Here is a 6,857-nt window from a genome sequence, read left to right as displayed (position 1 = left end):
AAAGGAGTGATTTTTTTCTATTATATCTTTTTATATATATATATATTTATTTATTTAAGTTGCAAGAATCATTTTGCCTTTTAATGGTTGTTTACCCACTCCTTAGGCCTCTTCTGATAGTATCAAGAAGAATAAAATAGGGGTTTAGGGACTGTAGAGATGTCCTTGTGGTTAAGGACACTGTGCTCTTTGAGGAATCTGGGCTGGGTCTCTAGCACCCACATGGCTACTCAAGTATCTGCAATTCTGAGATTTGGTGACCTTTTTCTCACCTCCGTGAACACTAGAGACATATGTATGCACATACACTCAGGCACAAACACACAAAACACAATGAATAAAATACCTATGAAAATATTTCTGTTATTTAAAATTGCTATTAAACAATCTATTCCATCTGAGAATATTTCAGACTCATATAGTTATGATTTATTTTAAATTGCTGATGGATTCACTCACTAAAATTTTCTGTATGTTGGTAATGGAATTTGTACTTTAGTAGTTTCACACTGCTGCTGTATTACCTGTCTGAAATGAATTTTTATCATAATACCTAACATCAATACTTAAGTTAGTGGTATTTATTTTTAAAGATGGAATGATGGATTCTCAGGTTTTCGGTAAGTAAATGTGGTGCATAGTGATAAGGAGGGAGGACTTTAGTATTGACCTAAATTTTTTTAATCAAAGGATTCCAGGCATGTCAGCCATATTTTGATATGTAGAATTATCATGTGGTGTCTTAAGTTAGAAGACTTCAGATATTACCAAATGTAAGATACCATAGAAATTAGAAGGACTTGAGGACTAAATATTTTTTGAGATATGGGCTATAGATTTGTAAACATTCAGTTTTAATTAATAAAAGACATTTTCACTGCTTCAATTGTGAATTGGTCTGGAACTTTTCTTCTGGGTCTAATAAGGTATCCCAAAAAAAAATGAGATTGCTATAAAAACGAAAACATAGAGAATATAAAAAACTGAATTTTAAAAAATTTTGTAAATTGAATTTATTTACTTTATAGTGGGAAGAGGGAGACCTGTTGCTGGGGGACTCAAGTCCCATGGCACACATGTGGAGGCCAGAGGACAAATTGTGGGAGTCAGTTCTCCTTCCATTGTGTGAGTCTAAAGACTTGCACTCAAGTTACCAGGTTTGCATGGCAAACACTTTTATTCACTGAGCTATCTTGTTGCTCCCACCTTTTTTACTTATTGTTTTTAATGAAATATTGTTTTCTTTTTAAAAATTATTTATTATTGGAATTATTATATAGTTACATTACTTACCCTTCCCACTTCACCCTCCAAACCCTCTCATGTACCTCCTTGCTCTTTCAAATTTATAGCCTTTTTTTTTTTTTTTTTTGGTTTTTCGAGACAGGGTTTCTCTGTAGCCCTGGCTGTCCTAGAACCCAGTCTGTAGACCAGGCTAGCCTTGAACTCAGAAATCCATCTGCCTCTGCCACCCAAGTGCTGGGATTAAAGGCGTGCGCCACCATCGCCCGGCTTGCTTGATTTTCTTTCTCCAGTCCCTTTCAGAATTGCTTGATGTGGTGATGTAGGAGAAAGAGAGGACCTTTAGTCTCTGGTCCTGGGGCACCAGAACTTTGGATAGCCTCAGTTTCCTCTGGAATTAATCAGTGTTGAGGACACAGAGACCTAGCTCCATTATGTCGTCCTCAGCACAGTTCTCCTAAGCTTTTAAACCTAGTTGACTAAGGTTCAACTAGGACTCTTAGCTTTGATGCAGAAAAGAATTCCAAGCCTTAGCTGATATAAGCAGAATTGAAGAGCTTATTGTTATTTCTTTAAAATTGTATGTGTGCACACACACATTCACATAAGTGCATATGCCACTGCATACATGTAGAGGTCAGAGAATGAACTTTGTGGTGTTGGTTCTACTTTTATGTGTGTTCTAGGGAATGAGCTCTAGCTTATATGGCCACTCACCCATCTGCTTGCTGGCCTTAAAGATATTTTAATGAAGATCAAGCAGAAAAAAAAAAAAGACGCTCCACTAAGAGCATGGGTGTGGGTTTCTCCAAGAGATTGTCACAGAAAGTAAGATATATCCCAATAGAGATATGTACTTCTCAAGAGAGAGTCATGGTGAGCAGGGGAGGGGGGGAGGGGGAGTAGGGTTAGTTTTTTGTTTTTGACATTTTTTTGGAGGGGTAACCAGGAGAGGAGATATCACTTGAGATGTAAATAAAGAAAATATCTAATTAAAGAAAAAAAGAGAGAGTCACAATTTCTTGTCTCAGTATTACCCCTATATACCAGTTTGGTAGCTTGAAAATTAACATCTCAGAAAGTTGCTAGAAAATGTTAGGGGTGTTTAGTTTCCCTTGGGAAGTCAGATTATAGGATGGCTCTGTAAATGCCTTGGGCCTAATTATAATCTGATAAAGTAAAACCAGAACCTACTAGGGGTTGCACAAAGAGCTTAGTGTAGCCAACTGTAAATGGGGCTTCTAGTGAGATTCCTAGAAACGTCCAGTCTTAAAGCTGGAAAGCAAGTGACAAGGGCCTTAGGCAGTTGTTAAGTGTTCTGAAATTCTTCTTTGCTGACAGGAGGCTGGATTTCTGGGTAAGGATCTGCAATCTCTTAGCTTTCAAGATTTTTCCTGTATTTGTACTTGTTTCAGAGCAGGAGACATTTTCTTTCTAGTGTCCCATTTGTTTGCAGAGAGGGTGGGAATCGTTGGTCCTTTTCCTTCAAAGGGATGTTTTATATTCCGGTGTCCCTTTCATTTACATATATGATTTGCAGGTGCTTGGCTGTGTTATAGCTCTGGCTAGGACCTTACTGACGCCTTCCTATTATTTTTTTCTTGGTGGGCATTCCCAGAGTGGCATAGAGTTCATAGCAGCAGTTAGCCATTCAGCCTTTAGTTTATTTCTGTGGTCCTTTGCCTTCTTTTGTCCTATCTCTATTAGTAACAATTCTTGGGCCCCTATGTGCCTATTTGTTAGCCTTCAGGACCCTATTTGCCTTCTATAATATGTTGCAGAAAAATACTTGTCTAGGAAGGCCCTTTCTTCTGATGACTCCAGGCTAGCAGTAGTGTACTTTTTAAGGGCCTCAAGAGGCAATTCAGGGAAGAAACAGAAGCATTCTGAATAAAGCCAAGGATTAGGAATTAGAGAAGATAGTCTGCATGAGGAGTCTCTGGGAACTGGGAGGTGAGTTGGAGGCTCTTTATAAGAAAAACCAAAGGTAAGAGAAGTCGCTGGGCAGTGGTGGCTCACGCCTTTAATCCCAGCACTTGGGAGACAGAGGCAGGAGAATTTCTGAGTTCGAGGCCAGCCTGGTCTACAGAGTGAGTTCCCGGGTAGCCAGGGCTACACAGAGAAACCCCCGTCTCAAAACAAAAACAAAAAAACAAAAAAAAAACCCCTGCACTTTCTCACAAGACTTCCATTGCCTATCTGTGTGTTTAGGGCATAGAGAAACAAGTTACAGAATGAGAATGAATGATAAAATCAGAAGCTGAAGAAAGTACACCCTTAGAATTTTAACCAGGGATATGCAGGGCATACAGGTAAAATACAGATAAGCTCATTGCATAAGAGTCATAGCTAGGACTGATTACTATCTCTGAGTCAACAAACTTAGGTTTAGAAGCTTGTCCACAGAAACATAGGATAGATGAGATTTCAACAAATTGCAGCTTAAACTAACTTCATTATCTAGTGTCATAATCATTTGCAAAACTAATGGCAGCAGTCAAAACCTTTGACAAGTTAGATCCCTGATACTCTAGGTAAAAGTGACAGTAAACTAAGATTCTAAAGTTTGTTTTGTTTTGGTGTGTGTGTGTGGTGTGTGTGTGTGTGTGTGTGTATATTGAGATAGTCTCACTATGTGTAGCTCATGCTTCCTTGGAACTTGTATGTTTGTAATCCAGGCAAGTTTCAAACTCATATTTCTTCCTCAGCCTTCTAAGTGCTGGTATTACAAAGCATGAACCCTCATGTCTAGTAATAAAGTATATTTTAAATAAGGTACAGTTGCATACACCTGTTGTCCTAGTACTTGGGTGGCTGAGACAGGAGAATCACTTGAGTTCAAGACTAATCTGAGTAACATAGCCACACTCCCATCTCTCTTTGCTTATTTTTTCTCTGTTAGCTTTTTAATAGTTTTGTTTTTATTTTAGATAAGGTCTCACTATTTGATCAGACTGTTCTTGAACTTCATACTCTAATTGTAACCTTCCCAGTATCTTTTAAGAGTTAAAGATACTGAAAATGATATACTGATGTTGTAGTGGCACAGTGAGAAATTGATCTAATATGAAATGAAAATGCAGTGAAATTAGATACCGAATGATTAGTTCTACCATTGTTTCAGTCATCTAGCCCTCAGTTACTTAGACCTATGCCTTTTACTAATTCCCGGGAAGTTCATACAAGAATACGATAATTGTGTTAACATGAATAATGAACCCTAGAGGACAGGTGAGGTGACTTCTGTGGATAAAGGAGCACAGCCTTTGATTGGAGAGTTGAAATAAAATACAAAAAGATATGAAAGAGAGTTTTGTTTATTTTTTTAAACATTACTTTAAAGTATTATTACTTTCATTGTTGTTTGAGAGAGAGAGAGAGAGAGAGAGAAAGAGAGAGAGAAAGAGAGAGAATTTTCCTAAAACATAAACACCTTGAAAATTTTATTTAAAAAAACACAGCATGCATTGATGATGCACATCTGGGATACTGAGGTAGGGCTGCAATTTCAAAGTCATCTGGGGATATATATCAGACCCTTTCAGAAAAGTAAAAAGAAAAGGTTGTTTAAGCAGATTAATGACACTGATTAAGCAACAGGATATGGTTTTACACTCACCAAATTGATGAGTGTACAACTCATCAAAGTTGATGTGTTGTAGATAATTGCCATATGTGCTCTTGAGCATATGTAGCAGTGGCAACCTTCAGACATAAGGAAATGTCTAGACTGCTTAGGTTTTTATAATGAAACTTAGATGGCATTAATTTATAAATAATAGAAAAGATTTCATAGTTTAGGTAACTGGGAAATTCTAGGTCAACTTGCCATGTCTAGTCAGTACTTTTATCAGAAAACTTTTTGTGTGTGTGTGTGTGTGTGTCTGTCTTTTAATTATTTCTTTCCCCCTGACTTTCAGACCGCCCCGCCAAAACTTTCAGTGCATCCCTCCCACTCCACGTGGACCTCCCTCATCAGAAAACTTTTATCTTGTTCTTGTTGTATCCTCACATGGTGGAGCAGGATGAAGAGATTAATTCCCTGAAGTTCCTGCCCCCCCCCCCAATGAAACCATTACCTAAATAGTCTACCTCTTAATATCTTTGAGACTAAGATTTTAATGTGAATTATTTAGACCACAGCAAAAGCACAGAAGAACAGGAAAGAAGTTGCTTTAGTTATCAAAGTATCATTTTTTAAAAGTAGCATTATATATATCACTAATAGATTTTATGATGGTAGGGCAAGATCTAAAAGCTATGATGATTTCCAAGTAGTGATTAATCAGAGTGGCATTTTGGAATATCTATAGTTATTTGTTATTTGACTAAGTCCAACAGTGATTAAAAGTTTCAGGTAATACAGACTACTGTTATATGTTTACATTCATAATTAAGAAATGGCAAGTCTTAATTCAAAGTTAATGAAAATTAACAGTTATTTGTACAAGTCTGTAAATTTTTAAAATATTTAGATTTATTTTATGTATTTAAATGAGAGTGTACATGCCTGGTGCTAGAGGAGGTCGGAAGAATATGCATTAGAATCCCTGGTTCTGGAATTATGGATGGTTGTGTGCTATTATATTGGTGCTGGTAACTGAACCTGGGGCCTCTGCAAGACCAACAACTACTTTTAACTGATGAGCCATCCGTCCAGTTCTGTAAGTGTATAAATGAAGTTTGTGAACCCTATGAGAAAGTGTTCAAGCTGGGCTTATTGGCACATGCCTTTAATCCTAGCACTCAGGAGGCAGAAGCAGGTACATCCTTGAGTTCAATGTCAGACTAGACTACATAGTTAGTTCCAGAACAGCCAGGGCTATGTAGAGAGATCCTGTCTAAACAAAATAAAAGCTCCAGTGTTCTGTAAATAGTTATATATACAAACCCGTAAAGATTAACAGCACAACCTTATTTGTGATATTGGAGAAGCATCAAATGAATAAGTGCCTAAAGATTCCTTAGTAGGTAATATATAAGTTGTGATATGTTCAATTTTTTTTTTTTTGGCAGAGTATAAAAACCAATCATTCTTATATACCTAAATTTAGGATAGTGATCATTCAAGGGTAAGGAGTAGGAACAAGGGTCCATTCTAGTTATACAAAGGACTTTAAATTAGGTGTATAATATTAAAATCATTTCATTTTGCTAAAACATTGTAATATTGAATCACTCTTAGTTTTGCTGGGAATGCTACATTAAAATATCTATACTGAGAGTGACTAAAGATAGTTTCCATTTTAATAAACAGAACAATCAATACATTGTGTTTATGGACTTTGTTAAATTATAAAGCCAAATTGGATTCTTTTCCCATTCTTCATCTCAGATAGGAAGTAAAGTATTATTAGCTCCTGTAAAGCACCAAGAAAAGCATACTTACTAGAGTGCTTGATTATGATAACAATTTTGTTAGATTATACAGCATATTCATAGAAAGTTCTAATTAGTGCAAAAGATAGAACTATATTTATTATTTAACCTTTTTGTGTTTTTTCAAGATATGTTTTTTTCTGTATAGCCCCAGTTATTATTATTTTATTTTTGTTTTTGTTTTTGTTTTTCAAGACAGGGTTTCTCTGTGTAGCTCTGGCTGTCCTGGAACTCAC

At 36.5% G+C, this 6,857-nt stretch overlaps 1 protein-coding gene across 13 annotated transcripts in view; it reads left to right on the top strand.

Moving 5' to 3' along the window:
- Wnk1 (WNK lysine deficient protein kinase 1) overlaps nt 1-6,857 on the top strand; it is a 116,678-nt gene that overhangs the window by 24,551 nt on the left and 85,270 nt on the right. The window lies entirely within an intron of this gene.

Source organism: Mastomys coucha, unplaced genomic scaffold (assembly GCF_008632895.1).
Source record: "Mastomys coucha isolate ucsf_1 unplaced genomic scaffold, UCSF_Mcou_1 pScaffold20, whole genome shotgun sequence".
In the NCBI taxonomy this organism is placed as follows: Eukaryota; Metazoa; Chordata; class Mammalia; order Rodentia; family Muridae; genus Mastomys; species Mastomys coucha.
The sequence above is the reverse complement of the archived record's forward strand: the minus strand, read 5'-3'. Positions and strand labels throughout refer to the sequence as shown.